This window comes from Tachyglossus aculeatus, chromosome 5 (genome assembly GCF_015852505.1).
Source record: "Tachyglossus aculeatus isolate mTacAcu1 chromosome 5, mTacAcu1.pri, whole genome shotgun sequence".
NCBI classification, from domain to species: Eukaryota; Metazoa; Chordata; class Mammalia; order Monotremata; family Tachyglossidae; genus Tachyglossus; species Tachyglossus aculeatus.
Window position 1 is genome coordinate 97307186 of NC_052070.1, and position 21877 is coordinate 97329062.

Sequence of the window (21877 nt, forward strand, 5' to 3'; positions counted from 1 at the left end):
AGATTGGTGATTGGTGATTCCAAGTAGTCATTCACTACATTTTACATGATTTTGTTGGTGAATACATAAACATTTGCACACACAAAAGAACTTGCTGAAATGGTGATGATAATGCTTGTGTTCAGTTGTCAAAATTCAGTCTATCTTCAATTTGGGGGCAAAATGCTGATTTTGTTTTTCATATTATGTCTTCAAAACACCCCCTGCCAATCCAGTAAATATAAGTAAAGATTTAAAGTATTTCTGCCTAAATTTACAGAAGAGATTCTGTACACATCCCACAGAATCCTTAAATCCTGGAAATACAAGGGCTTTCGAGAAATCAGCAGGTTCAACAGGAGTGGAATGATTAGCTTACCTCCCCAGAAGGATGGGTCTGACTACCAGGCCAATGCTATTTACACACCGCTTTCCTTCATGGGGCCTATTTTCTAATAACTTTATCATGTTTTCCCCTTGTCTTGATTCTTGTCTTGATCCTCTCTAGTTTCTCCACATCCTTTTTAAAATGGGATGGCCAAACAAGATGTGGGATCCTAATAAGATGCAGTGATGCCTAGTGGAAAGAGCCTGGGCCTTGGAGTAAGAGGACCAGGGTTGTAATCCCAGCTCCTACTGTGACATTCAGCAAGTCACTTAATGTCTTTGTACCTCAGTTTCCTCATCTGAAAAATGGTAATTAAATGCCTGTTCTCTCTTCTACTTAAGCCTGGGAGCCTCATGTGGGAGAGGAAGATTGTCTTATCTGATTATCTCATATTTAACCCTGTGCTTGGCACCTAGTAAGTGTTTAACAAATACCACAATAATAATCATCAGTTTCATTCATAAGTGCAGAAGATAGGGGCACAATTACTTCCTGGCTCTTATGTGGCCAAGTTCTGTTAAGAATCCCTGTATCATTTAGATTTTAAAATATTTGTCCTCATTCCCTTCAGGGTCCCTAGTCCTGGAAGGACTCACGCATCTGTGTGACACAAGCAGAAGCTCAAGAGGAATGGAAGCCCACAGCCCAATTCATAAAAATAATTCACCCAACTAGTATGCCCGAGATCAAACTGTCAGTGGTATTTATTGAACGTCTACTATGTGCAGAGCACTGTATTAAGCACTTGTGAGAGTACAGCACAACAGAATTAGCAGACCCGTTCCCTGCCCATAGCGAGCTTACAATCTAGAGGATGTTGAAAGGTAACTGGGTGGCTCTTAAACAGTTGTTGAGACTGTGAGCCCCATCTGGGACAGGGACTGTGTCCAGCCCAATTTGCTTGTATCTACCCCAGCTCTTAGTACAGTGCCTTGCACATAGTAAGCACTTAACAAATGCCGTAATTACTATTATTATTAAGGTCACAAAGTTCCAGAATTTCACAGGAAACAACCAGCTCGGAAGAGCAGGGAGGAAGTTAAGTTGACTGATCACTTGGCCAGACAAAGTTCCTGGAGTGGAGCAGGAAAAGAGAAAGAAGACCAGAGGGGTACCTGGTTTCAGAACTCCAGGGCTGAGGGAGAGACCTCCTGATTAGCTGGAGAAAAACTGAGTGAAACTTGATATATGAGGTCAGACTACTACTCCCTCTCAAAGAAAAAGGAAAAGATTAAACCAAACTCTCCCCCTCCCTCCTCCACACTTCCCTCACCCCGAGGTCATGAAGTCATAGGGAGAAAGGCCCACTTGATTTTTATCATAAAAAAACCCCAGTGGCTATAAAATTTGCTAGTCCTTCCAGGATGGACCAGTCTATTCAAATGAAACAGTCATGATGACTCAGATGGGACATAAGATAAATGTCTGAAAGGCAAGCTTTTCATTCTTTAGAGTAGTACTCATATTGGAAAAAGTTGACTGAATTGAAATTGTTAGGCAGACTGTTTGGTATAGCCATGATGGAGGGTCTGAAGGCTCTGATTTGAGAGCTGAAGACGAGGTTCTGGACAATTGACATTAATAGGTCATTTCCTGGTTTGCCTCAAATGGATCCTGATTGAAAGAGAGTTCTCAAGATACATAGTATATGTGTCCTGATGAAGTGACTCAGAAGAAATCATTTTGAACAATAGACTGCTATCATGACATGAAATGATTGCCATGGAAGAAAATGAATTTTCTCCTTTGACCAAATCCCCTGGGCCCTCACTAATGGACCAAATTTGTGGGACAGTAGCCCATGGCTTGTGGCAGATCTGAAATGATTTTTTCACTTTAACCCAAGTCATCCAAGTGGCAGTCTCAAACACCAAGCCAGAGTTTAGGTGGTTTGTAACTCTGGGAAGGCAGTGCTGTAAACACTGCCTGGACAATGTAGCCTCTCAAGAGGGCTCAGTTCACTTGGAAACAATAAGAATATTTTCTTTTTTAAGATTACTATAATAATGTTCTCCTCCTTCAGACAGTTTCATCCAGGAGACTGTCAAACATTCTATCACAGACATTCTTCCATAGACACATTGAGGAAAAGGCAGTATGCTGGAATTATTGTGTCCAGTGAAAAGATTTATTTATGTTATCTCAGCCTGAGCAAAGATGGGAAGCAGCAAGGCTGAGTGAAAAGAGCTCAGGCCTGGGAGCCAGAGGGTGTGGGTAATCATTTTAGCTCTGCCACTTGCCTGCTGTGTGACCTGGGGCAAGTCACTGAACTTCTCTCTGCTTCAACTTCTTTCTATGTAAAAGGAGGATTCAATCCCTGCTCTCCCTCCTATTTAAAAGCCTTAACTCCATGTGGGAATTGGACTGTGCCCAACCTGATTATCTTATATCTACCCCAGTGCTTAGTATAGAGCTTGGCACTTGGCAAGCGCTTAACGAATAGCACAATCATTATTGTTATTATAGCTATGATTATTGTATGACAATTTAAGATTTTTCAAGCTAGGTAATGATAATAATAATAATTATGGTATTTGTTAAGCACTTACAATGTGCCTCGCACTGTTCTAAGCACTGAGGTAGATACAAGATAATCAGGTTGTCCCACGTAAGGCTGACAGTCTCAACCCCCCCTTTTACAGATGAGGGAACTGAGGCACAGAGAAGTGAAGTGATTTGCCCCAGGTCACCCGGCAGACAAGTGGTGGAGCCAGAATTAGAACCCACGTCCTCCGACTCCTAAGCCTGTGCTCTTTCCACTAAGCCACACTGCTTCGCTGTTGTGTGATTGGGGTGGGTAAAGCATCCATCCAATCGATCAATCAGTGATATTTACGGAGCACGTACTGTGTGTGAAGCACATGTAAGAGTAATAATAATATTTGGTAAGTGCTCATTATGTGCCAAATGCTATACTTGTATAAAGTGATTAGTTTTAACTGGGGTAGGTACACAGTAATTGGGTTAGACACATTCCTGCATTCAGCTGCTCTACTCCCACCCAGGGCTCAGAGTCTGAGGGGGAGGTAGAACTGAGGCACAGAGAAGTTAAGTGACTTACCTAAGGTCACACAACAGGTAGGTGGCAAAGCCAGAATTAGAAAACCAGGTTCTATGACTACCAGACCTTTGCTCATTCTATTAGGCCACAATGCTTCTCTCCATGAGCAGACACATGTTCCCTGCCTTCAAGGAGCTTACAACAGAAAGGATTGATGACCAGATAACCAACAGTCCCCTCTAGACTATAAGCTTGTCATAGGCTTAGGATGTGCTTCTGGTATTATGCTTTCCCATATGCCCAGTACAGTGCTCAGCACACAGTAAGCGCTCAATAAATATCAAAGAGTCCATCTTGCTATTAGATCATTTCAATCACTCATAAAATAACCCTTGGCACTTAGAAAAGTAAATATTTTAGTTTTTTCAATGATAGCTGAGTACTCTTGTTCTGGCTCCTCCTCTCCATCCTCCTATCACAGAGCTTTTCAGCCCTGGAAGCCCTTGATATCCTCCTGTGAATTAAGCCAGGTTTAGTTATATAGAATCTAAAACCTCATACCTACATGAGTATTAACAGCTGGACTGAGCATCTGTTCTGTGCAGAGCACAGTACTAAACACATGGAGAATAAACAGAAGAATGAAATGTCTTCCCCATTAAACTGTAAACTCCTCAGGAGCTGGGATCTCCATAGCACTCTTTGAAAGAGATGAAATATTCTATTTTACCCCTAGGGTTGAGAATAAGAATCCACCAGATCGTGTCCTTCCCATATCCCAGTTGGGGGTTCATTCATTCATTCATTCATTCATTCATTCATTCATATTTATTGAGCGCTTACTGTGTGCAGAGCACTGTACTAAGCACTTGGGAAGCACAAGTCGGCAACGTATGGAGACGGTCCCTACCCAACAACAGGCTCACAGTCTAGAAGGGGTTGCTTTTCTGATTAAAATCTCATGTTGCCAGCTGCATTAAGACTAAATGAATCACTCCTAGATTGAAGACCATCAATCAAACCATCTCAGAATGCCCCCTTAGAATGTAATCTCCTTACAGGCCAGGACCATGCCTCTCCCAAGCACTTAGTAGTACAGTGCTATGTACTCTGCAAGCACTCAATAAATGCTCGTGGGCAATGAATGGATTACTTCATTAGTTTTCCTATAGCCTATTCTGGATGACCCTGGCATTGAATTCCTGATTTTCAAGGTCAGGAGTAAGAACAGTGTAACCTGGACCCCCGTTGAACACTAGAGCGACATTGATTCTGGGCAAGATTTGATTCCATGAAGAGGTGGCGCATTCTCTGAACTAAGAACCTGACCAACTTTTCTTTTTCATGGATGAACGTTAAGTTTACCTATCCTACTGCTGCTTCTCCTTTGTCTAAGCCCTCGTTTCCTCTTCTCCCACACATTTCTGCATCACCCCGATTGTCATCCCTCCCTCCCCGTTCCAGCCCCATGGTGCTTCTGTTCATATCTGTAATTTATTTATTTATATTAATGCCTCTCTCCCCATCTAGATGGTAAGCTTGTTGTGACAGGGAATGTGTCTATTTATTTTTATACTGTACTCTCCCAAGCACCTAGGACAGTGTTCTGCACACATTAAGTGCTCAATAAATATGACTAATTGACTTCTTGTCATGGGGCCTTTCTCACTCTCTAACCCGAAATGATTTTACTTTGAAAACACTAATCAGGTTTTCAGTCTGTCTAGGAAGTGCATGCTAACCATCAACTTACAGGTTCTTCCCATGGGAGTAAAATTGCATGAAATTACATGGAAATTCCAAAAAGCCCCCACCTTTCATTTAATGGTCACTTCTGCATATAGAGAGGACAAGGGGAAGTTAGTGTCATCCTGGGCCAGTGATTCAAAGGTGTTAGTCTTGGCCTATGGCAGGATTCTTCCCACTTCACCACTCCTACACCGAGCTTAGGTTTTTGATGCTGCAGCAAGTTTGAGTCTCAGTTCCTTATAAAATGACAAGCAGCAGCACTCTGCCTTCTTATTCCCCAGGGCGAATCATCTTTTTCCCTCAACTTCTTTCAGATAGTACTCACCAAAGCGAAGATGGTAAAAGGTGTTTTCTGGATTAGAAGAATCCAGAATAAAAAGAGATCCCACAGTAATTCACCTCTTCCCCTCCTACCTTACCTCGCTGCTTTCCTACTATTCATTCATTCAATCATATTTATTGAGCGCTTACTATGTGCAGAGCACTGTACTAAGCGCTTGGGAAGTACAAGTTGGCAACATATAGAGATGGTCCCTACCCAACAATGGGCTCACAGTCTACTACAACCCAGCCTACACATTTCACTCCTCTAACATCAACCTACTCACCGTGTCTCACTCTTGTCCCTTTCACCATTCTCCCCTTGCTCACTTCTCCCTCCTGCCTGTTGCTCCCTTCCACTTCATATCTGACAGACCACCATTTTCTCAATTTTCAAAGTCCTATTAAAATCACCTCTCCTCCAGGAAGCCATCCCTAGCCTCTCATCTTTCTACCTTATTAGCCCTCCTGTCTGTGACACCTATGCATTTGAGTCTATACCCCTTACACACTTTGATGCCCACTCCTTATACTCTTATACTTCTTATCCTTATACTCTGCTGCTTCCCTTACCCGTAATTTATTTTAATGTCCATCTTCCCCACTAGATTGTATGCTCCTTGAAGCCAGGGATCTTGCCCAAAAACTCACTTGTAGCGTACCCTTTCAAGCACTTACTACAAAGTACTTAATGAATACCATTGATTAATTGATAAAAAGTCAAGCAAAATGGTTAATGATAATCTTGCACCAATGCTTGCAAGGACCATTGGCTTCTGTTTTACTGAGGAATTCCAAAGAATCATTCTTCCATAGAATTATGATGGCCTAGACTGCAGCGTGGATCAGTGGAAAGAGCACGGGCTTGGGAGTCCTCACCCTGGGCTTCAAGGCTCTCCATCACCTCGCCCCCTCCTACCTCACCTCCCTTCTCTCCTTCTACTGCCCAGCCCGCACCCTCCGCTCCTCCACCACTAATCTCCTCACTGTACCTCGCTCTCGCCTGTCCCGCCATCGACCCCCGGCCCACGTCATCCCCCGGGCCTGGAATGCCCTCCCTCTGCCCATCCGCCAAGCCAGCTCTCTTCCTCCCTTCAAGGCCCTGCTAAGAGCTCACCTCCTCCAGGAGGCCTTCCCAGACTGAGCCCCTTCTTTCCTCTCCCCCTCGTCCCCCTCTCCATCCCCCCGTCTTACCTCCTTCCCTTCCCCACAGCACCTGTATATATGTATATATGGTTGTACATATTTATGACTCTATTTATTTATTTATTTATTTATTTTACTTGTACATTTCTATCCTACTTATTTTATTTTGTTGGTATGTTTGGTTCTGTTCTCTGTCTCCCCCTTTTAGACTGTGAGCCCACTGTTGGGTAGGGACTGTCTCTATGTGATGCCAATTTGTACTTCCCAAGCGCTTAGTACAGTGCTCTGCACATAGTAAGCTCTCAATAAATACGATTGATTGATTGATTGATTGAGTCAGAGGTCACGGGTTCTAATTCCGGCTCCACCACTTGTCAGCTGTGTGCCTTTGGGCAAGTCATTTCACTTCTCTGTGCCTCAGTTACCTCATCTGTAAAATGGAGATGAAGACTGTGAGCCCCACGTGGGACAACCTGATCACCTTGTATTCCCCCCCCCCCCCCCAGTACTTAAAACAGTGCTTGGCACATAGTAAGCACTTAAGAAATACCATTATTATTATTATTTTATCAATCGATCTATCAATCAGGTCAGACACATGGGGCTCACCATCTAAGTAGGAGAGAGAACAGGCATTGGATCTCCATTTTACAGATGAGGTAGCTGAGGCCCACAGAAGTGAAGTGACTTGCTCTGGGTCACAGAGCAGGTAAGTGGCAGTGTTGGGATTAGAACCTGGGTGCTAATTCTGAATAAGTACTTCTTGTTCTGCAGTCAAACACCGTTCCTAATTTTTGACTTCCCTATTGAAATCTCCCTTCCGCCTATGTTTCCCAGGACTAGGGGATGAATCAATCTTACCCAGCTCTTGGAAAAGGAAAAGACATGTTCTGCTGAAACAGCTGGGCTGGCACAGAGTCTTATCTGGTGGGAAGGACTGTTCCTTTCCCAAGCTGGGGAGCTCTGACATTACAATCAGGAGTTGGACCTAGGCCAACTACTTCCTCAATCAAGTTAACAAACTGAAAGTGGTCTGCCCTGAGAACTGCTGCTCTGCCTGTGGTCTTGCCAGGCCACGACTAGCCCCACCCAACATTTGGCAGGAAGCATAATTAGCTCTCAGCTTGCCGGATGGACAGATGAATGAGACTGGGTGGGTCTGCAGTGGTAGAGCCGGTGAGGAAAGTGTGGAGGAATCTGGGTGGTTCGGCCTACAGAATAGGTAGCTAGAAAATGGCCTTAAGATCTTTCTCCTTACCCACTTTCCCCAGGGAGAAGATTCCTTCCCTGCAATAGGCAGAAGGCATTTGGGACCCTTACAGTCTAGAGGGGAGAACTCGATGTGAGCAGGGAATGTGTCTGATATGTCCGGTTGTATTCTCCCAAGTGCTTAATACAGTGCCCTGCAGACAGTAATGGTGGGAACAGTGCTCCAGTGCTTACAACAATGCTTAGCACTTAGTAAGGGCTTAACAAATACCATAATTAATATTATTATTGTTAGGAGTTTGTGGACTATTTTACCATTTCCTCCAGGGAGCCTTGTACCAGGGTACACCATAGGTGTACAACTTGAGAACCTACGGCTTGCTAACCTATAACTCCCACCTGCAAGGGAGAATCACTTTCGGACTGGCTTTGTGGTATTCTTCCCACCCTTTCTGTAAAGGCTTTATGAGCCAGAGACTATAATAATTATGATATTTGTTAAGCACTAACTCTGGGCCAGGGACTGTACTAAGCGCTGGGGTGGACACAAGCAAATCAGATTGGACACAATCCCTTGTTCTACATAGGGCTCACAGTCCCAGTCCCCATTTTACTGATGAGGTAACTGAGGCACAGAAATGCATGACTGAATCAACGTCATGGTATCACTCCCCAGAACATAGTACAGTGCCCAACATGCTGAGAATGCTTGGATTCTCTAATAATAATTATGGTATTTGTTAAGTGCTTACTATGTGCCAAGCACTATTCTAAACTCTGAGGCAGATACAAGCTAATCAGGTTAGACAAAGTCCCTATCTTACGTGGGGCTCGCACTCTTAATCCCTATTTTTTACAGTTGAGTTAACTGAGGCACAGAGAAATGAAATGACTTGCCCAAGGTCACACAGCAGATAATTGGCAGAGCTGGAATTAGAACCCAGGTCCTTCTGACTCCCAGGCCTGTGCTCCATTCACTATGCCACACTGCTTCACTCTGAAAAGTGCTACCATTTACATCTGCACAAGTCCAACAGCCCCAAAAGAATTGTTCCCACAGCACTGATTCTTCTTGTCTCTTGGGGAAGGTTGTTTCTCAGCTGGGATTTTGTGGCAAAATGGAGTGGGTGGCCCACATTCTGCTACCTTCTAGGACTTGATCTTCTCATGCAAAGAGAGATATTTAGTCACCAGCCCTACTTGTTAATCAATAATAATAATAATTATGGTCCTTGTTAAGAACTTATTATGTGCCAAGCACTGTTCTAAGCACTGAGGTAGATACAAGGTAGTCAGGTTGGACATAGTCCCTGTCGCGCATAGGGCTCACAGTCTTAATCCCCATTTTACAGATGAGGTATCTGAAGCTCAGAGAAATTAAATGATTTGTCCAAGGTCACAAAGAGTCAGAGGTCATGGGTTCAAATCCCTGCTCCGCCTCTGTCAGCTGTGTGACTTTGGGCAAGTCACTTCACTTCTCTGTGCCTCAGTTACCTCATCTATAAAATGAGGATTAAGACTGTGAGCCCCCCATGGGACAACCTGATCACCCTGTAACCTCCCCAGTGCTTAGAACAGTGCTTTGCACATAGTAGGCTCTTAACAAATGCCATTATTATTATTATTATTATTATTATTATTATTATTATTACTTAACTTCTCTGTGCCTCAGTTACCTCATCTGTAAAATGGGGATTAAGACTGTGAGCCCCACGTGGGACAACCTGATCACCATGTATCCCCCTCCAGTGCTTAGAACAGTGCTTTGCACATAGTAAGCACTTAATAAATGCCATCATTATTATTATGTGGCAGAGCTGCCATTAGAACTCTTGATCTGATTCCCTGGCCCATGCTCTATCCACCAAGCCATACTGTTTTCTTTTCTTTCCCACAGGCCTCAATCAATCAATCAATCAATGGCAATAACTGAGCACTTACTGTGTGCAAAACACTGTACTAAGCACTTGGGAGAGAACAATATAACAGAGTTGGTAGATGTGTTCCCTGCCTATAACAGGCTAACAGTCTAGAGGGAATAACTCGATGTGAGCAGGGAATGTGTCCGATATTGTCCTGTTGTACTCTCCCACGTGCTTAATACAGTGCCCTGCAGACAGTAAGCACTCAATATGATTGATTAATATAAATAAATTATGGATAAGCACTTAAGTGTTGTGGGACTGAGGATGGGGTGAATTGAGGGTACAAATCCAAGTGCAGGAATGACACAGAAGGGAGAGGAAGCAGGGGAAATGAGGACTTAATGGGGGAAGGCTTAGTTGGGAAAACCTCCAAATTAATCTTTCTGACTTATTGCAAATGACATTTGCTCCAGTGAGGAGAATGGCAGTTAGCCTTCAGGAGCTGTCGGGGTAACAGGGAAAGTCTTTAAATACACATAAGCTGTGAGTGTATGTTTATCATGAAAACAGTTATCACATTTGACTAACAAAATGAATAAAAATGGATGCTTGAAGAACTTCAAGAACAACTTCTCTCAAGATTATTCAGAAAATGAGGAGAAATATCTGTGCAACACAGATAAGAAGAAAGAAGATTTTTTGCTGTGAAAATGGATCATTTCAGAAGCCAAAAACATTTGAAACAATGCATGCCAACACACCCACAACAGATGCAGTTTTCACTTCAAGGTCATTAAAAATTTAGAAGTAGAAACTCCTTGAGGCCTCATAATTCTTGGGAATTATTTAACCCAGATTTGGTTTCAGAGATTTCATCTGGAGACGTGTTTGTTTTTGAAGAGATTCTTTGCAGATTTCTGATTAACTGCCTTTCTAATCCAAGACTTTCATATGCATAGTACCTGCAGAATATATTGATTTGGTGCCTGCACATTTCCACAGGGTCAAGAAAGGCCAAATTGAGGGAGATCAACAGAGATTCAGCACATTTGTGGGAACTGAGAGGCAACTGCTTCTAATATTAATGTCCTGAGAGGCTGTTCCACTCTCAGGGTTGCACGTGGAGAGTTTCCAGTACTCTACCACTATCTACTATGGGAGGGAGAGTCAAGCAGAGGCCTACCCAATCCATTCCTAGGTTGGCCAGTGGCTAGCGAGTGGAAGGCATTCTGCAACAAGTCAAAACTCACCCATGCTGTCCAGCAGCAGCATGGGAGAGAGTCAAGGGCGGAGACTCAAATTTACTGTGAGGAAAGAGGCAATGGTGAACCACTTCTGGATTTGTACCAAGAAAACTCTGTGGATACACTGCCAGAATGATTGCAATTTGAGCGGGGCATTCTGGGAGAGATGTGTCCGTGGTGTTGCTATTGGTCAGAGATGACTTGATGGCATAAGACAAGACAAAAGGCTGTTAGCAACTTCAGTGGGACTCTGGAAGGACCGCACATTCTCCTGTGGGCTATCATCATCATCACAATAATAAAAATAATTGTGGTATTTGTTAAGGGCGGGCTATGTGGCGAGGATTGTACTCACTGCTGGGGCCTCTGTTCACATAGGACTTACAGTCCAAGTAGGAAGGAGAACGGCCTTTGAATTCCCATTTACAGATGAGGAAATTGAAGCCTAGCGAAGATAAGTGACTTGGCTAGTTCACACAGTTGGCAAGTTGCAGGGCAGGGATTAAAACCCAGGTCTTCCAACTCCTAGGCCAGTAGGGCCACCCTGCTTGATATCTTTTGTAAAGGTATCTTTGATTCTTCCTTTTCTCTTTCAGAGGCTGAATTTGTGTTCTGTAGTGGTAGTGCTTTAAGTAGTGCTGTAAGGCTCTCAATCAGCTCTCTCCCTCCTACCTTACCGTGCTGATCTCATACTATAACCCAGCACAAGAACACTCCTCTACTACCAGCCTAGTAAGACCTAATTCCATCTCATCTATCCCACCACTGACCCCTTGCCCAGGTACTCCACTGGGCCTGGGACTCCCTTCCCTTTCATAGCAACAGTCCCAACCTTCAAAGCCCTTCTCAATTTACATCTCCTCCAAGAGGCCTTCCCAGATTAAGCTCTCATTTCCCCTATCTGCCCTCCTCTCTTCTTCAACTCTGCATTTGGCTGTGTACCTCTCAAGCACTTTGATACTCACCCCAGCCCACCAGCAATTATGGACATAACCTTACACTCTACTATTGTCCCTATCTGTAATTTATTTTAATGTTGGCCTCCCCTTGTAGGCCACAAGCTCCTCGTGGGCAGGAATCTCGTCTACCAACTCTGTTGTATTGCACTTTTCCAAGGGCTTAGTCCAGTGCTTGCTCGATTGATCGACTGACTGTATCACTTGATACTAGGAATTGTAGTGGCATTTATTGAGTGCCCACTTGCTGTGATGCACTGTAATTGGGGATGGCAGAGTAAAGATCCCGTCGCCCCAGTTAAACCACATCCCCGAAGCACCATTAAGGGAACTCCCCCTCTTGACCATTCCCCACGAAGGGGGTGGATGTGTCTCTGCTCCCTTCAGAGGTCAAGGCCGCCTTGTCCAGCACTCTCCATACACAACACTGGAAGCCAAGCTGTTTTTACCACATCAACTGGGCAAGAGCACATTCCTTAAATGTCATCATCCATTAAATGTGGCTCTGATGATGCCACAGATGGGCAGTTTATGTGGGTGAAGTGGCAGCAATCTGACCAGTTCATTTCTAAGGCAGCACACACTCACCTCCTATCCAGACAAGAATAAGATTCCATTATCACTCTGTCTAGAACAGCTGTCACTGACCATTAAAAATTTCAGTGCCTCTGGTTCAAGAGGGATAGACTTCCTTGCTCAGTCATGATTGTCCAGGGCTTGATTTCATGAAGGCTTGCTCCAGCTGAATTATTTTCCTAATCAGAGCAGAGCAGCCGGTGTCTCCCCAACTCTGGGACTTAATCGACAGTCTGTGGCATCTGAGCTGGAGACAGAGAGCATGCCCTTCTCTTCAGGGTTGGACATGGAAAAAGTGGAGGCAAGGGGACAAACTTGGCCCTTTTCCCAACCCAGATTCCTACTGGCTTACCTGGCAAAGATACTGCCTTTTAGAGACATGAGTCAGGGTAGCCCTAGAAATTACAAATCTGCAAAATCAACATCCTCTGTAATGGCAGCACTCATAATCTCTACAGACAGCGGACCCGAAGGGCTTGGAAGGGTGTAGGTTGAGGCATCTAGAGAAAAATTTATAGCTTCCTAAGCACTCTCCTGGGAGGTCCAGGACACTAATGATTGTAAGATCCAGGCTCTTATCCAAGGAGAGGGGGAGCAGGCATTATATTGCTGAACAGACACCCAAGGAAATCCCTCTGAAGCCATTCAGTTTGAGCAGGGATTTTCAACCCCTTTGTGAGAGAACTAAAACAAACAAGGACAAGTAAACGTTGGCAGTAAACAACTCCACCACATTAAAGAGATCCAATAGTTCTCTAAAGCAAACAAGCTAACAGGCTGATTGCCCTCATTCTCTAATTGCCCATTTGTCTGGGGGCCTACATTAAACCACTCTGATAATGGACAATTTCCCCAACTTGGAGATGAACCTGAAGCTCCCGGCCTTCTGCGGCAGAGTTGGGGATACTTTAGGAAAGGCACCTTCTCGATTTTTATGGCATGACCTGAAAAATGGGGCTGAAATACAACTTTTTTTCACAGGGGGCTATTTCTTAGCATCTTAAATACAGGACACTTTATGGTAAATGTGGAATTTGGTGGCATCCACATGCTTGGTAAAAACTTAAGGCTACTTTGGAAAAAAAGGCACAAGTCTTCTGTTCCATGGGATTCCTGAAAAGGTAAAGATTTTCCCACTGCCTACTACTTACAGCAATCAATCAATCAATCAATCAATCGAGCACACCCACTCCCTTGGAGAACTCATTTGCTCCCATGGCTTCAATTACCATTTCAATGAGGATGATTCCTAAATCTACATTTCCAGCCCTGACCTCTCTCCTCTGCAGTCTCACATTTCCTGCTGCCACCTTAAACTTAATATGTCCAAAAATGGAACTCTCATCTTCCCACCTGGACACTGTCCTCTCCATGTCTTTCCCATCACTATACCACTATCCTCCCTTCCTCAGAAGCCAATAACCTTGGCACTGTCCTCCACTCATCTCTCTGAATCAACCCACATATTCAATCTGTCACAAAATCCTGTCAGTTCTCCCTTCACAACTTTGCTAAAATCTGCTCTAGCCTCACCATCCAAAGCAGTACTATGCTGAACCAAGCACTTACCCTATCCTGCCTTGCTCCATCCAGGTGGGAAAGAAAAAAACAACTGGCAACATGAGTCCTCCACAAAACCTCTGGAAGACTGGAGCTACTGTATTGATTGCCATAGCTATGAGTGTGTCCTGGACTCTGAGCCACAAGGAGCCCGACAATTTCGTCCTCTATTCACAACACCCTGCTAGGTTTTTTTTGTTTGTTTCATGTATTGTGACTGGTGTTTCATGGTGCTTTTAGTGTTCTATTGTTCTATCTATTGTTTTAGAGAAGCAACTGTGGCCTAATGGGAAGAGCACAAGGCTGGTAGTCAAAGGACCTGGGTTCTAATCCTGTCTCTGCCACATGTCTGCTGTGTGACCTTGGACAAGTCACTTAACTTCTCTGCACCTCAATTACCTCACTTGTAAAATGGGGATTAAATAATAATAATAATAATAATAATAATAATAATAATAATGGTATTTGTTATGCACTTACTATATGCAAAGTACTGTTCTATGTGCTGGGGTGGTTACAAGGTGATCAGGTTGTCCCACAGGGAGCTCACAGTTTTAATCCCAATTTTACAGATGAGTTAACTGAGCCAGAGAGAAGTTGTGACTTGCCCAAAGGCACAGAGAAGTTAAGTGACTTGCCCAAAGTCACACAGCTGACAGTTGGCAGAGCCAGAATTTGAACCCATGACCTCTAACTCCAAAGCCTGTGCTCTTTCCACTAAGTAGTGGAAATCCTACTCCTTCCTACTTAGACTGTGAGCCCCTGTGGGACGGGGACTGTGTCCAACCTGATTCACTTGTATCTATCCCAACATTTAGAACAGTGTTTGGCACATAGTAAGTGCTTAATAAGTACCATAATTATTACCATTGATTGTTATTATCACTCGAGATGTGTCTGTCTCCAAACTCCTCTGCCATGCTTAATATTCTTTGACTGTGAACCCGCTGAGGGACGGGGCCACGTCTAAATTCCCACCTGCATTCTTTCCTATTGCTTGGTACAATGCTCTGTACCCAATAAGTGCTTAATAAATATTATTACTCTTCTTCCTCCTCCTTCTTCTCCTAATCCAGGAGAGTTAGTGTGGGATTTGGGGTCTACTTCCCTCCTGCCTCTGAGGGTCCCTGCTCCCAGCATGCTCTGTGAGTGCTGGGCTGGAAATAAAAGCTGCTCCTTTGTGTACTTGGACTCCTCTATTGCCCACGAGACTTTGAGCCCTTTTTATGTACTTGTTTGTGTTGTGTTTTGATCAATCAATCAATCATATTTATTGAGTGCTTACTGTGTGCAGAGCACTGTACTAAGCGCTTGGGAAGTACAAGTTGGCAACATATAGAGACAGTCCCTACCCAACAGTGGGCTCACAGTCTAGAAGGAGGAGACAGAGAACAAAACCAAACATATTAGCAAAATAAAATAAATAGAATAGATATGTACAATGAGTCATCTGTCTTCAGTCCCTTCTCCCCAATTCTACCCTAAGACTGTGAACCCCCTGAAAGGCTCCCATCTGTGTAGTCTCACTCAGTGCTTGCCACAGTGCTCTGCACCGTGTAAGCATTTAATAAATACTAGCATCTCCAGACATCCGCTTCCAAAGAACCCCAGTGAGGCCCATAATCCCATGCCTGACTAGACTCTGTCCTAGCCCAACCAATTGCTTATTACAGTTACACTGAGCTGATAAAGAAAAGACCAGTTATCTTGATACTGACTCGGCCTTGAGCTCATTAGTATCTTTACTAAACAGGTGGATCTCATGAAACCTTTCCAAAATTAAGTCAATTTTACACGTGCCATGTGTGGCTTTGAGCAAATTCTGTGTGTCACAGGTAAGGGGGGTTAAAAATACCTTCCTTATCCATGTCTCAGGGAGTTTGAAGTTAAAGACTGGGATCTCCAAAGGATATTTCAAGGAATACAATATTTAGTATTAAATTTATTTAGGAGATAATTCAGGAGATGTATAATACTTCTCTGAGAGTCCAGGAGCATTTGTACACATTACCTAATTGCTACTCATCATTTCCAGGTATTATCTGTATTAGTATTTACTGAGAACCTACTGGTACAGATTACTGAACTAGGCACTTGGGGAATTAAAAACCAAATTAAAGCTTCAACCCTTACCCTGAGGAGCTTACATTTTAAGGGGGGAGGCAAAAGAAATAAATTGATGAATATACCACTGTTGAGTGAACAAATAGAAAATAACAGTGGAGCTGTCCTTATGTTCAAAGATGACCCTGCCTATGGTGAGACTGCTTCTATACATGTGTCTTTGAAAAAACCTCTTGCATTTTGTCCAGGGAAATACTATCAGGTATCTCTCTGGCCCCTCTCCTTTAGAACGAGCATTGTCTAGACACAAACTGTCACAAGCGGAAAGGTATGTTCGACTGCCAACAGGATATGTACTTGACTAGTTTTTGCAGTAGCGGTGTTAGTTATCACTGAGCCATCCACACTCTCTTATCCAGTTACCACTTTGCCCAGTGGCAAATATTGCAATTTGACTGGCAGGGAGAATAGAAGCAGTTGGAGATGGTGGAACAAAATATCTCAGGGCTTCAACAGGAGTGGACACTATGCCCTCACCCATTTGGTAAACCATAGTTTAATATTGATAAGTTTTTTTTCCACTTTCTTGCAGAAATCTAGGGGAAAGGCAAAAAAAAGGAAGAAAACAAGCCAAAGAATGCAATCATATGAAAATACACATGTCTGTACAGCTAGACAGACTGGTAGCTGGAAAACAATAGTAATAATAATAATGATGATGGTATTTATTAAGTGTTTACTATGGGCCAAGCACTAGGGTAGATATAAGGTAATCAGGTTGTCCCACGTGGGGCTCACAGTCTTAATCCCCATTTTACAGATGAGGTAACTGAGGCCCAAACATGTGAAATGATTTGCCTGAGGTTACGCAGCAGACAAGTAATGGAGATTGGATTAGAACCCATGACCCAGGTCTGTGCTCTATCCACTATGCCATGCTGATTCTCCAAAAGCAAAGGAGCATCAGAGAACATGCTATTAAATCAATCAATCAAACAATGGTATTTATTGATTTGTTGAGTAGGGACCATCTCTATATGTTGCTGACTTGTACTTCCCAAGTTCATAGTACAGCGTTCTGCACACAGTAAGCGCTCAATAAATACGTTTGAATGAATGAATGAATGAATGGAGTGTTTCCTGTGTTCAAAATAACAGAGTTATATTGTATATTGTTTACTGAGCACTTGGGAGAGTACAGTATAACAAAGTTGGTAGACCTGTTCCTTGTCCTCAAAGAGCTTCTAGCCAAGTTCCCCATCCCATAACACCATCAAGGTGTTGTCTGGAATCCACGTTCCACTGTTGGCTAATTCCCCCTTCATCCTTGACCTTATCCTCACTTTAGATAATTCTCCCTCCCAAGAGTGTTTAGTCTTCTTTCACTCCCTCTGATTTGCAGGGAAAGGGAGAGGAGTCACTCTGTTCCTTGCCCCAACCCTATTTTCACACCCTCTCATTCCCTCCATCCCTCACCTTCTCCTCCTCTGAATTCCACATCATCCATTTCTACTCTCCAAGACAGCTTGTAGTTATGCTCCTGCTCCTGACATAAAACCCTTGGTGAGGAGAATCAAAGCTGTTTTCAGTCAAGCTTCCAAAACACTGTGAAACCAGGCCCCAGTGGGAAGAGCTAAGGATGTCTGTCCCTTTTATTACAGAGCGTTGGTCAAGACAAAGAACTCACTTTTACTCTGCTAAAGTAATACTGAATGTGGGAGGATAGACTCAAGGTGCCTCAATACGCCTTTCCCATTTTTATTTCTAATATTCACATCCCTTTAATTCAATTCTCCCTCCATCTTCTTTGTAAATACAGTAGAGGAGAATTTCACCTACACTGATTAAAAGGTTAAAAGAAGAAGGGAGAGATTATGAGGCACTTACAACTACTGCAGAGGGTATATTAATCTTTTTCTCGTGACTACCCTGTGGCTGTCATTTCTGAGCAATAGCTCCAGGGAAGACCCCTTGAAGAGGTGAATGGGATTTCTATTACGATTGTTGTGTTTTCATTATCCTTTTTTGGTTATGCATTTGAGTTTATCTCCGAGCACTCAGCCACTGAAAGCATTGCAGCAAGGAAGGAAAGGGTAACCAGAACAGCAGAAGGCTGAAGGGACCCAGATGCCATTAAGCAACTGGTTCAGGGAGGAAAGTGTTAGAGCTGAAAAGCCTCATTTCCTGCTGATTACAGGCCGGGAAGAGAAAAAGACAGCCCCCTCCTCTCCCGTCCTCTTCACCCTACAACCCCCTCCCCCCCGAACCCCGCCACTCCACCTTCCCAGTCTGGCACTGGAATTCAAGGCCAAAAAGCAGCAATATTATCCCAAGTTGCCAAGGCAACGTAGGTTGCTTTGGAATGAAGAGAGAAAGGATGGACATAGAAACCTTCCCCTGTGTGTGCTCGCTCTCTCTCTCTCTCTCTCTCTCTCTCTCTCTCTCTCTAACTTACATACGCATACCCTCTTCTTTCTCTGGGACTGTGATTTGACAAGAATTATTTCCATGTAGCTCCTTTGGCCAGGCCTAAAATGTTTTTAATCCACCTTCCAGGGCTTAGTACAGGGCTTGGCAATCAATCAGTGTCATTTATTAAAGAGAAGCAGTGTGGCTCAGTAGAGAGCGCACGGGCTTTGGAGTCAGAGGTCATGGGTTCAAATCCCAGCTCCTCCAATTGTCAGCTGTGTGGCTTTGGGCAAGTCCCTTGACTTCTCTGTGCCTCAGTTACCTCATCAGTAAAATGGGGATTAAGACTGTGAGCCCCCTGGGGGACAACCTGATCACCTTGCAAACTTCCCAGTGCTTAGAAAAGTGCTTTGCACATAGTAAACACTTAATAAATGCCATCATTATTAGAGAAGAAGTGTGGCTTAGAGGGAAGAGCATGGGCTTGGGAGTCAGAGTTCATGGGTTCTAATTCCGGCTGTGCCACTTGTCTGCTGTGCCACTTCAGTAAGTCACTTAACTTCTCTGTGCCCCAGTTCCCTCATCCGTAAAATGGGGATTAAGACTGTGAGCCCCATGGGGGACAACCTGATTACCTTGTATCTACCCCAGTGCCTAGAACAGTGCTTGACACATAGCAAGCACCTAACAAATACCATCACCATTATTATTTACTGATGCTTTACTGTATTGAGCACTGAATTAAGAGATTGAGAGACTACAGAACAACTGAGTTGGTGGACACCTTCCGTGCCCAGGAGGCGCTTATGTTCTAGAGGGAGCACACACTTAACAAATCCCATTATTATTTTCATCCCCAGAATTCTCGGTCTTTCCAAGCTAAAAGGGAAAACTATGTAAGCACGTTACTTTTTCTTTGTAAAGGAGTAGAATGATAAAATCATAATGTTGGAGACCTCAAGGCTCAGGCCATAGGACAAAGCAGGAATAACCACACTTAAATAATCATGGTATTTGTTAAGCATTTACTGTGCGCCAAGCACTGTACTAAACACTGGGGCAGATGAAAGATAATCAAGGCCTACATGGGGCTCACAGTTTAAGTAGGAGGGAGAACAGGATTGATCCCCATTTTGCAGATGAGGAAACTGGGGCACAGAGAAGGAAAGTGATTTGTCCCTGATCACACAACAGGTGAGTGTTGGACCTGGGGTTTAGAACCCTGTCCTCTGACTCCTAGGCCTGTGCTGTTTCCACTAGGCCAAAGTGCTTCTCATCCAAGACAGGTGCCTATCTACAAATAATTGTAGTAATGAAGATGCTCTTTAAACTCCACCAAATCAGAGACCTCCACACCCTAATGGATCTCATCTTTCCAGTGTTCAATCAACCTTGCTTCTTCTTTATGCCTCACCTAAATCTGTCCTGGAAAAGCAATTCTGCTCCCATGTGGGCTTGGTTTTCAAAACTTTCAATAATCTACTGGCAACACAATAATAAAAAAATGGGGTTCGAGGCCTTAAAATTCCTCTTGATTTCTATCAGGAATGCAATAGCCTACCTGTCCACAACACCAAACACCACATGAATCAAACAACAGAATGTATTGAGTGCCTCTCGAGCGTAGAGCATTTTAATCATTTATTTTTAAAGGGCATTTGTTAGGCACTTAATATGTGCCTGTAATACGTGCTGGAGTAAATAAATACAGGATAATCAGATTGGACACAGTTCCTGTCCCACTTAGGGATCACAGTCTTAATCCCTATTTTACAGATGAGATAACTGAAGCACAGAGGAAGTGAAATGACTTACTCAAGGTCTCACAGAAGACAAGATGCAAAGCCGGGAGAAGAACTCAGGTTCTCTGACTCTCAAGCCCATACTCTTTCCACTAGGCCACAGTCCTTCCACTACTCTATTATGCATGTGGGAGAATACATTAGAATTAGTAGACATGATTCCTTCCTACCTCAAGGAGCTCACAATCTAGCATGATGTACTGCTTTCTATTCTTGGCATTATTTTTGTCATTCATGCACTTTTATAAATTGGCAGGAGTTTGAGAGTCAAAACTGTCTACTAGCTTAAAACTGCTAGTGCTAGCCAGCACTGCTTTCAGTCTACGATCTTTCTATGAGGGGAAGGGTTGTGCAGTACAAATATTTTCTGGCTCTGGAGTTCAGGTCACAGGGACTGATCAGGATGGCCTCACACAAATTGTTAACCCCAATGTGGGCAGGAAATCTGTCATTTGCTTTAGTATTGGTTTCGCAAGCACCTAGTGCATTGCATACGCTCATTAGATACCAACATTAATATGAACATTACTATTGTCACTATTACAAGCTATTTCACATTTGACCTCAAGATCTTTGGCTCTCATTGCCTCAGAAAAATGAGTTGATGATGGATTCCAGGAGTAGTGACTCCCTCTTCAGAGTCAAGGCCATTCAGCAAGTACTGTCATTTCTTATCAGTCAATACTAAGCAAAAAATGCCTGTTCTGTACTAAATGACTGGTCATTTGGGGCCATAACTGCTTCCTTTGGAGATTTCTCCACAAACAGAGGAGATCCATTGCTTACCCTTTTGGATAAATCCCACTTTCAGAAATTATATTCTATCAGCTTTCTGACCTATTTCTTTAGAATAAGGTCCTCAATTTCAGTCCAAAATTTTGTGTATTATTGAAGAGTGCCGAGGTTTCCCTTAAATAGGGCATGTTTTGAGGCTTCACTTGTTTTATAAAACAGTATAAAACAAGGCATCACTTGTTTTATACTGCAGAATACTTGATAAACAGGGTATTTCCTGGGTGGTTAACAGATGAGAGCATCTGCACTCTGAGACTTTCATCTAAAATGTTCATATCGAATATAGAACACCTACAACATTTTTTCGGTTAACCCATCAAATGGGTTGCGTTTTAAGGCAGTGAAATCTTTGGATCACCGATTTTTATTTACTGATAAAGATTTACGGTGGTCGATTTATGGGCTGAAAAACAACTTGTTTTGACTCACTTAACAACACTGATCCAGTTCACAGAGGCAGAGAGATCGGGATGGTCACCAAAAGATATAATGAAAAACTCATTCTATTGCATATGTATCAGACAAACTTGTGACTGAAGCAGGTCCTGTACTTTCCGGAAAGGAAAAAACAGTCCTTTCAGGTTATGCTGCTCCCCTTTGGCTGCCTAATTCTTTTTTGGCTTAAGATGTGTTCTCCCCCCACCCACGACAGAACATTCTCAGGAGTTTTAGCTGTCAACCCAAAATATGAGGTCAGGTGTTTTTACTGATACCAAAAATAGAGGAAGACACAGGAGCTCAAAAGCAGGTATTTCCTACACAAGTAGAAGCAAAAGTAGAGAAGCAGCACAGCCTAGTGGAAAGAGTATAGGC

General features: G+C 43.3%; 1 protein-coding gene and 1 non-coding gene across 3 annotated transcripts in view; one reads left to right on the forward strand and one right to left on the reverse strand.

Moving 5' to 3' along the window:
- Window positions 1-21877, reverse strand: part of SLCO3A1 (solute carrier organic anion transporter family member 3A1) — a 344892-nt gene that overhangs the window by 151782 nt on the left and 171233 nt on the right. The window lies entirely within an intron of this gene.
- LOC119929324 lies at window positions 10761-10898 on the forward strand. Its single transcript, XR_005451454.1, has one exon. It is a non-coding gene; the product is annotated as a small nucleolar RNA SNORA7 (small nucleolar RNA).